This window comes from Phyllobates terribilis, unplaced genomic scaffold (genome assembly GCF_046119375.1).
Source record: "Phyllobates terribilis strain yellow unplaced genomic scaffold, ASM4611937v1 Scaffold_3__8_contigs__length_932513732, whole genome shotgun sequence".
NCBI classification, from domain to species: domain Eukaryota; kingdom Metazoa; phylum Chordata; class Amphibia; order Anura; family Dendrobatidae; genus Phyllobates; species Phyllobates terribilis.
Window position 1 is genome coordinate 726955938 of NW_027362763.1, and position 11047 is coordinate 726966984.

The window sequence follows — 11047 nt, forward strand, 5'->3', positions numbered from 1 at the left end:
TCTATAACGATGTTGTTCATTTTCTCGCACATACCGTTGGTTTGAGGATGATATGGCGTAGTCCGGATCTTCTTGCATCCATACAGGTGGCAGAATTCCTTGAATAGCTCAGCTTCGAAAGCAGGGCCTTGATCTGTTAGCACCTTTTCCGGATATCCATGGGGTCTGCAGAAGTAGGCTTGGAACGTTCTGGCTGCAGTTTCTGCTGTCAGGTCCTTGACAGGGGCTACCACCAGGAACCGGGAATAGTGATCCACCATGGTCAGGGCATAGGAGTAGCCTGATCTGCTGGGTGACAGTTTGACGTGATCCAGAGCGACAATCTCCAGGGGTTGGGTTGTTTTGATGGACTGCAAGGGTGCTTTCTGGCTGCCGTAGTCTTTCCTCCTGAGGCTACAGGGCCCACAATTCCGGCACCACCTTTCTATGGAACTCCGCATTCCAACCCTATAGAACCGGTCCTTCAGCAGGGTTTCCAGCTTCTTCTAGCCAAAGTGACCTGCCTGGTCGTGGTAGGCCTCTAACACCATCTGGATATCTGTCCTAGGTACAACAATCTGCCACACCATTTCATGGGTCTTGGGGTTGACATACCTTCTGCACAGCTTCTCTCTGTAGATGAACAGCCGGCTTCTCTCATTCCACAGGTATTTGGCTTGTGGGGGAGCATTCTTCTCCAGGTGAGAACCTTCTTGGGTTATCAGTCTTTTGATGAGGCTGACAACCGGGTCACTGTCCTGGGTCTCCTTCCAGCTGTGATGAGGTAGAGGGTTTGGCGTCCTACCATGACATCTTCTGGAGGACTGCTCATGGACCCTTCCATTTCTATGAAAAGCAGGGAGTTCAATTTCTTCAAGATCATCCACTTTATCCTCGGTGTCCGACTGGTGGGGCATTCTCGACAAAGCATCAGCATTAGTATTCCTTTAACCTGCCCGGTACTTGATTGTGAACTGATAATTCGACAGTCTGGCCACCCAACGCTGTTTCATGGCTCCCAACCTGGCTGTCTCCAGGTTTGTCAAGGAACTCCAGCTTGAAGGAACTGTAATTCTCCGGGTTCCTTTCAGTAGGGCGAAGCTTCCGACTGGCATAAGCAATTACCTTCTCTCTGCCGTTTTGCTTCTGGGACAACACAGCTCCCAGTCCCTCGTTGCTGGCGTCGGTATACAACAGGAAAGGCTGGCTGTAGTCAGGGTAAGCCAGGATTTCTTCACCAGTTAGGACTTCCTTCATTACTGCAAAGGAATCAGCCTGTTCCTTACCCCACTGGAATGGGGGACTTTTACCTCTCTTGGACTGTCCTACCAGGAGATCTTGTAAAGGTGCTGCCTTTTTGGTGTAATCCTTTATGAACCTCCGGTAGTACCCGACCAGTCCCAGAAACTGACGTACTTCCTTGATGTTTCTCGGTTCAGGCCACTTCAGGATGGCAGCGACCTTCTCCGGGTCTGGTGCTACTCCCTCTGAGCTGACTACGTGTCCCAGGTACTGAACCTTCTGTTTGAGCAGGTGGCACTTGGAAGGTTTTAGTTTCATCCCTTACTGGGACAATGCTTCAAATACCTCCACCAGGTGCTTCAGATGGTCTTCATACGTCCTCGAGTACATGATAATGTCATCCAGGTACAGCAGCACTGTCTCAAAGTTCCGGTGTCCTAAGCAACACTCCATCAGCCTCTGGAACGTCCCGGGGGCGTTGCAGAGCCCAAACGGCATACTGTTGAACTCGCATAATCCCATTGGGGTGGTGAAAGCTGTCTTCTCCCGGTCTTCCTCAGCAACAGAGACTTGCCAGTACCCACTAGTGAGATCCAATGTAGAGAAGTAATTGGCAGATTTTAGTGCAGCCAGGGATTCCTCTATACGGGGCAAAGGGTAATCTTTATGTGTTATTCGATTAATTTGTCTATAATCTACACACATCCTCATGCTACCATCCTTCTTTCTGACCAGGACCAGGGGAGCTGCCCAGGGGCTACAGCTATCCCTTACTACCCCTGCCTTTTTCATGTCATGCAACATTTCTTTGGCTTTTTGGTAATGTGCTGGTGGTACGGGTCTGTAACGCTCCTTAATGGGTGGATGGTTACCGGTGGGTATGTGGTGTAGTACCCCTTTAACCCTTCCAAAATCAAGTGGGTGCTTACTAAACACTTGTTCATATTCCTGAACCACTCTGTAAACACCGTGTTTCTGATGGACAGGAGTGGCGTCAGTTCCAACATGGAGCTATTGACACCAATCCTCCAGCTGAGTTTCGGAGTCATTGTCCTCCACTGTGTCAAGGATTCCACTGTGTGTATGGCATCATTATTCACAGTATACAATCTGGCAACAGTGGCGTATCGTGGCAATTTAACTTCTTCCTCCCTACAATTTAGGAGACGTACAGGTACCCTTCCATTGCATACATCAACTACCCCTCTAGCAGTTAGGAGTGTAGGTCTGTGTTCTGAACTGATGGGCTCCACTACCGCCTGGTAGTTCTGTCCCTTGAGACCTATTGCTGCCCTACACCAAATCAGCATTTCACTCATTGGGGGAATCACAATGGGTATCGGGTCTGTCACCTGTACATTACCAATCTCACTACCTGTTAGCTTTACCTGTTGCTGGTACAGGAGGGCTCGAATTTCTTTCTGGAGCACCTTCCTCTGCCCTGGTTTGGCAGTGTCAGCAATCTGTTGGAGTAAAAACAACACTTCTCCCAGTTACCAACAATATTTGTACCAAGCATCATATACGGATTGGTATCACCTGTGTTAGATTCTATGACAATTAGTCCTTGGTCTTTTAGTTCCACTCTCCCCACCTTCACTGTCACGTCCTTAAGGTTAAGAGGAAGGCCATTAGAGGCATACACAGAGAGGTTCAGGGCTGCCAGGTGGAGTTCATCTATGGACCAGTACTTTTTGTAGAGGACATCAGGTATGATGGTTACCTGTGAGCCGGTGTCCAGTAATGCAGGTGTTGCTATGCCATCCAGCACAATGGACAGGAAAGGCCTTCCTCCTACAAACCGGTCGTACCAGCTTGATGGGCCTGATTGATCTACTCCTGGGTGTCAGCCCTTGGCCCCAGGGTTTGCCCGTTTAAAGGACAGTTCCGTGCGGTGTGGCCTGCCTTGTGACAACGGTAGCAGATGAACTCTCCCGGAGGGCGACGTTGGTCATTGGTCCTCCCACGGGGTGGTGTTGTCCTCCTATGGGGTGCCGTTGTCCTTCTTCTTCTCCTCATCCAGGGGACATCCTCAGGACTGTCAGCGAGTAAGATCCTTCCATCCGGCTCGGGCTCCGCCTGTAGCTGCAGGGCGCTCAGGACAGTGGTCAGGATTTTACTTAGCTGACGCACTTCAGAGCGCAGGCTGTCCAGCTCGCTAGGGGGCACTGTTTGCATCTTTGTTTCAGCCGTTAATGAAGGAGCAGTGAGTGCTGCGGGCACTGGGGTGGCCCCACCCTGGTAACATTGGTTAGCAGTATCTGATGGTTCCAGGGGCTGCAACCCTTAATAGCCATGTCCTTCAGGGCGTTAAAGGTGGCATTTAGATGATCTAAGGACCTCAACCCCCGGATGAATTGTTCTGTCAGAATTTTGTTCTCATCTTGTATGCTGGCTGGACTAACCTGTTTCAGGGCCCGCAGTGCCTCTTGTAGACGCCAGGCATAGTCCCGGATACTGTCCTCAGGTTTCTGGGCACAGTGGTAGAACCTCATCCGGAGATCTGTCTCAGTGTGGTTTTCAAAGACAGTTTGCAGTCTCTTAAAGATAATGGATACTGATTCCTGGTCTGCGGCTGGCCAGGTTTCAACTTCCCGCTCTGCGGCACCAGTCAATTGTCCCAGCACAACAGCAGCTCTCTGCTTACCAGTCATTGAGTACATATCCAGTACACCGCATATTTTCCTTTTGAATCCAGACAGGGTGTCTGGGGAAGCCATTTTGCTCCAGGGATATACGGCAGGGCCATGGGTATTAACGGAGTCACGACCCCTGCTGGTGGGGCAGCCGCTCCGGCCTGAGCAGCGCCGGGCGCAAGTTGAGCATCGAGAGCGTTATCCGGTGCTCCGGCGTCTTGCTGGTCGTCGGCCATGGTTGCGCCTCCCCTAGTAAACCGTAGCCTGCCCCATCTTTCTTCTTTTTGGGTAGGCCACAGCTCCGCAGACGACGGTCTCCTTCCAGGACCTGACACTTCCTGGTTCGGTGTCGAGGCGCGAGGAGGGGCCTGAGTTTCGCACGCTTCCAACAGTCACGCCTCTCTGGTTCCCGCGGTTACGCACCTCTTCTTCCCGCGCGGCGACGTGGTACTGGCGGCGATGTTCACCACAGTTAAAACACAGTTCAATATGGTACACAGTACCCAGTGGGAATGGGCACAAAATCCTGTTCTTGACACCAGGAAAAGAGATGTGTCACCCAGGGGGATATAGGGGACTCGGTACCCGGGTCTTTTACCTTGCTTAGGATGTCACGGCAGTTTGCTCCCGGGCCCGTACTCTGAGGTCTCTCTTAAAAAAGGGGTTTTTAGTATATAGTTTGTTTCGTGATGCCACCTGTGGTTTCCGGTAATGGTTACCGGCGCTGCTGCAGACCTCCGGGGGTGATGAAATGGCAGCTGGGATGTTTCTGCTCCCCACAGGCGGAGTGGACGCCCGGGGCAGAGTTGATGGAAGGGATGCAGATGAGAGATGGCCAGGTCAAGGGGAATGACGGACACGCACACAATGGGTTCGCTTCAGTACCTTTACTGGTGTAACGGCAAGTATGGTCCAGGGTACTTGCTAGGAAGGGTGCACTTCAGGACTTCTCCCCAGTGAGCGCGTATAAGGCCTCCTGATCCATGTCTCCCTCTCTCTAAGCTTCTAGCCAGCCTGAAACTTGGCCTAGCTTCTGTGTTGTGATGCTCTCTCACCTGACCGCTTGGTAGTAGGACCTTTCTTTGGCAACCACTATCCCTGGATGCCGGGCCTTCGTGGTTCCTAGTCCGGTTATTGCTGGTAGCTTCAGGATGACCAGGGGTCTGGAAGCCTCCTGGTATGCCGGTTGTCCCTACTGGGTATAGAGGACCCTGTAGGCGTGGACCCGGTGTCCGGTTTGTGTCTTGGGGTGAGCCTATGATGCTCCTCTGCCCCCCTCAACTCCTCTCTCCTCTCCTTACTGCCTTCGGCCACACTCAGGGCCCTCAATCCAGCAGCAGACGTGCTGCATCTTCACTGCTCTCAGTGGCCGCACACTCTCTGAACTACTAACTGAACTGCTTGGCTCCACCCTCCATATATATATCCCTATCAGGGCTCCCTCTGGTGGTATGAGGTGGAAGGGTGGAGGTGTCGGCATGTAATGAGGGCCTCTTGTGGAGAAGTCCACCCATGCACCCTTTTGGGTCCTGTGGTACCTGTGAACAGCAGTGTGCCACATATATATCTATATACACTCCTCAAAAAAATAAAGGGAATACTTAAACAACAGAATATAACTCCAAGTAAATCAAACTTCTGTGAAATCAAACTGTCCACTTAGGAAGCAACACTGATTGACAATCAATTTCACATGCTGTTGTGCAAATGGAATAGACAATAGATGGAAATTATTGGCAATTATCAAGACACCCTCAATAAAGGAGTGGTTCTGCAGGTGGGGACCACAGACCACATCTCAGTACCAATGCTTTCTGGATGATGTTTTGGTCACTTTTGAATGTTGGTTGTGCTTTCACACTCGTGGTAGCATGAGACGGACTCTACAACCCACAGAAGTTGCTCAGATAGTGCAGCTCATCCAGGATGGCACATCAATGCAAGCTGTGGCAAGAAGGTTTGCTGTGTCTGTCAGCGTAGTTTCCAGAGGCTGAAGGCGCTACCAGGAGACAGGTCAGTACACTAGGAGACGTGGAGGGTCCCGCAGGAGGGCAACAACCCAGCAGCAGGACCGCTTCCTCCGCTTTTGTGCAAGGAGGAACAGGAGGAGCACTGCCAGAGCCCTGCAAAATGACCTCCAGCAGGCTACAAATGTGCATGTGTCTGCACAAACGGTTAGAAACCGACTCCATGAGGGTGGTATGAGGGCCCGACATCCACAGATGGGGGTTGTGCTCACAGCTCAACACCGTGCAGGACGCTTGGCATTTGCCACAGAACACCAGGATTGGCAAAGTCACCACTGGCGCCCTGTGCTCTTCACAGATGAAAGCAGGTTCACACTGAGCACATGTGACAGACGTGACAGAGTCTGAAGACGCCGTGGAGAGCGATCTGCAGCCTGCTGCATCCTTCAGCATGACCGGTTTGGCAGTGGGTCAGTAATGGTGTGGGGTGGCATTTCTTTGGAGGGCCGCACAGCCTTCCATGTGCTCACCAGAGGTAACCTGACTGCCATTAGGTACCGAGATGAGATCCTCAGACCCCTTGTGAGACCATAGGCTGGTGTGGTTGGCCCTGGGTTCCTCCTAAGGCAGGACAATGCCAGACCTCATGTAGCTGGAGTGTGTCAGCAGTTCCTGCAAGATGAAGGCATTGAAGCTATGGACTGGCCCCCCCGTTCCCCAGACCTGAATCCGATTGAGCACATCTGGGACATCATGTCTTGCTCCATCCACCAACGTCACGTTGCACCACAGACAGTCCAGGAGTTGGCACATGCTTTAGTCCAGGTCTGGGAGGAGATCCCACAATAGACCATCCACAACCTCATCAAGAGAATGCCCAGGGATTGTAGGGAGGTCATACAGGCACGTGGAGGCCATACACAATACTAAGCCTCATTTTGACTTGTTTTAAGGACATTACATCAAAGTTGGATCAGCCTGTAGTGTGTTTTTCCACTTTAATTTTGGGGGTGACTACAAATCCAGGCCTCCATTGGTTAATAAATTTGATTTCCATTGACGATTTTTGTGTGATTTTTTGTCAGCACATTCAACTTTGTACAGAACAAAGTATTCAATGAGAATATTTCATTCACTCAGATCTAGGATGTGTTATTTGAGTGTTCCCTTTATTTTTTTGAGCAGTGTATATATAGATATATATATATATATATATATATATATATATATATATATATATATATATATAGATAGATAGATATACAGTACAGACCAAAAGTTTGGACACACTTTCTCATTTAAAGATTTTTCTGTATTTTCATGACTTTGAAAATTGTACATTCACACTGAAGGCATCAAAACTATGAATTAACACATGTGGAATTATATACTTAACAAAAAAGTGTGAAACAACTGAAAATATGTCTTATATTCTAGGTTCTTCAAAGTAGCCACCTTTTGCTTTGATGACTGCTTTGCACACTCTTGGCATTCTCTTGATGAGCTTCAAGAGGTAGTCACCGGAAATGGTTTTCACTTCACAGGTGTGCCCTGTCAGGTTTAATAAGTGGGATTTCTTGCCTTATAAATGGGGTTGGGACCATCAGTTGTGTTGTGCAGAAGTCAGGTGGATACACAGCTTATAGTTCTACTAAATAGCCTGTTAGAATTTGTATTATGGCAAGAAAAAAGCAGCTAAGTAAAGAAAAACGAGTGGCCATCATTACTTTAAGAAATGAAGGTCAGTCAGTCCGAAAAATTGGGCAAACTTTGAATGTGTCCCCAAGTGCAGTTGCAAAAACCATCAAGCGCTACAAAGAAACTGGCTCACGTGAGGACCGCCCCAGGAAAGGAAGACCAAGAGTCACCTCTGCTTCTGAGGATAAGTTTATCCGAGTCACCAGCCTCAGAAATCGCAGGTTAACAGCAGCTCAGATTAGAGACCAGGTCAATGCCACACAGAGTTCTAGCAGCAGACACATCTCTACAACAACTGTTAAGAGGAGACTTTGTCCAGCAGGCCTTCATGGTAAAATAGCTGCTAGGAAACCATTGCTAAGGACAAGTAACAAGCAGAAGAGACTTGTTTGGGCTAAAGAACACAAGGAATGGACATTAGACGAGTGAAAATCTGTGCTTTGCTCTGATGAGTCCAAATTTGAGATCTTTGGTTCCAACCACTGTCTCTTTGTGCGGCGCAGAAAAGGTGAACGGATGGACTCTACATGCCTGGTTCCCACCATGAAGCATGGAGGAGGAGGTGTGATGGTGTGGGGGTGCTTTGCTGGTGACACTGTTGGGGATTTATTCAAAATTTAAGGCATAGTGAACCAGCATGGCTACCACAGCATCTTGCAGCGGCATGCTATTCCATCCGGTTTGCGTTTAGTTGGACCATCATTTATTTTTCAACAGGACAATGACCCCAAACACATCTCCAGGCTGTGTAAGGGCTATTTGACCATGAAGGAGAGTGATGGGGTGCTACGCCAGATGACCTGGCCTACACAGTCACCTGACCTGAACCCAATCGAGATGGTTTGGGGTGAGCTGGACCGCAGAGTGAAGGCAAAAGGGTCAACAAGTGCTAAGCATCTCTGGGAACTCCTTCAAGATTGTTGGAAGACCATTTCCGGTGACTACCTCTTGAAGCTCATCAAGAGAATGCCAAGAGTGTACAAAGCAGTCATCAAATCAAAAGGTGGCTACTTTGAAGAACCTAGAATATAAGACATATTTTCAGTTGTTTCAAACTTTTTTGTTAAGTATATAATTCCACATGTGTTAATTCATAGTTTTGATGCCTTCAGTGTGAATGTACAATTTTCATAGTCATGAAAATACAGAAAAATCTTTAAATGAGAAGGTGTGTCCAAACTTTTGGTCTGTACTGTATATAATAGAAAAACCTAACCAGCACCTCCTAAGTGTGAACTGGTGCCAGCTGCATGAATTGCATAATACAAATAAAAGAAGAGCAGCAGCACTCCACTATGGCCAAAATAAACAAAGTCAGTGTGAACATTGTATTTAGACTATATTATTGCTCAAAAAGCTGTACTTACAAAAAGCGAGGGTTCTTACCGCATAAATTGGCCAATTCATGTGTGCCCATCAACCACAGCAAGTCGACCTCCCGTCTGATGGGTCCCTATTCTACATTCCATGCCACTTTTGGGCTACAAGCCTACATCTTTGGACAACACACGTCACTTCAGGGCTAAAACGCCTAAGAACCTTCGCTTTTTGTAAGTTCACACTTAGGAGGTGCTGGACAGGTTTTTCTACTATATATCTCTATAGGAGGTTGAATTGCCTCCTACCTGACACTGCACTCCTCCTATTGACCAGCAGGTGATTTATAATCAGCTTTACTTGCCCATTTAAATTGTAGGCGTTTTAGCCCAGGAGTGATGTGTGTTGTCCAAAGATGTAGGCTTTTAGCCCAAAAGTGGCATGGAATGTAGAACAGGGACCCATCAGACGGGAGGTCACCTTACCGCGGTTGATGGGCACACATGAATTGGCCAATTTTTGAGCTAAGAACCTTTGCTTTTTTAAGTACAGCTTTTAGTTCCTGAGCCTCTCCGTTCCTGAGATATTGTCCCCTCTTCTCTGTATATAAATCTAGTTGTGCTGGTCAACTGGGTGTGGTCCTCATGAAGTCTCTCACGTAGAAGAGGTGAAGAGCACGCACAACTGGATTCCAAGGATAGCGTAATATACAGGGTAGAAGGGGCCATATCTCAGGAATAGAGAGGCACAAGAAGAAATGACGAGCCGAGATGTCAATCTGCACATGTGCTGTCTCCAGTGGCCATTTTCCTGAAGCCCACTGCCAGGAAATCAATGGGCTGAGAGGGGACTTCGCTCCTGCCTCACTGTTGACATTGTTGCAGCCTCGCACTGCCAGGACAACCCCTCCTCTCAACCCAGGACCCTAAGCATCGCCCTACTCCTGCCACCACCAGCTTCCTGCAGCAGCGACCCTGCCTCCTGTGACCTTGCTCCACCGTCGTGGTTTCCCCTGGTAAGCTACTGTAAATTCAGACTAGTAGATGAATCCCCATTTTATTAAAACATTTTTTTTGCTATTTTGCTCTTCAAAATTTGGGGTGAGTCTTATAGTCTGCAAAATATGGTATATGTATTACAGGTTTTCCTCCTTCCTCACAGACAGTACACATCTCCTGTACTTAACCCCTTAATAACATCTGATGTACTAATACGCGTCTGTGCCCTGGGACTTAAGAGCCAGACCCATATTAGTACGTCATGGCGATCGCGCGCGCACACAGGCTGTGCGGGCGCGATCGCCGCCGGGTGTCAGCTGATTGTCACAGCTGACACCCGGTACTATGTGCAGGGAGCGGTCCTGCACCGCTCCCAGCACATTAACCCCCGCGATGCTGCGATCGAAGTCGTGGATCGAAGTCGATCGTGGCATTGCAGGGGCAAGGGGAGGTGATCGGCGATACTCACCTCCTCTTCCGGCTTCCAGCGCAGTCTGCAAAGGCTTCCCGGGTGTTGCCATGACGACCCGATGTCGTCATGACAACATCCGGGTCACCAGAGAGCAGGAAGATTGCTTGGGCATGTGCAGTGCATCTCCAAGCAATCTTCACACTGTGCACTTCTGACAGCCTTCATGGCATAGGGATGGTGCTTCATTCCTGTGCCATGCAGGCGAACAGAAAAAAAAAAGTGAAAGTCCCAGAGTGGGACAAAGTAATAAAGTGTATAAACTGTGTGAAAGTGGAAAAAAAAAAAAAATGTGCAAAAATATTATTAAAAAATAAAAAAAATAATACACCAAAAATAAAAATATAATGTACCCATCAATAAATATTATTATTAAAAAAAAAAAAAAACCAATAAAAGTACACATATTTGGTATCGCCGCGTCCGGAACAACCTGACCTATAAAACTGTCCCACTAGTTAACCCCTTCAGTGAACACGGTAAAAAAAAAAAAAAAAAAGACAAAGCAAAAAACAATGCTTTATCACCATACCGCCAAACAAAAAGTGGAATAACACGCGATCAAAAAGACGCATATAAATAAAAATGATACCGCTGAAAACGTCATCTCGTCCTGCAAAAAACAAGCTGCCATACAGCTCCATCAGCCGAAAAATAAAAAAGTTATAGCTCTCAGAATAAAGCAATGCTAAAAAATATTTTTTTCTATAAAATAGCTTTTATTGTGTATAAGCGCCAAAA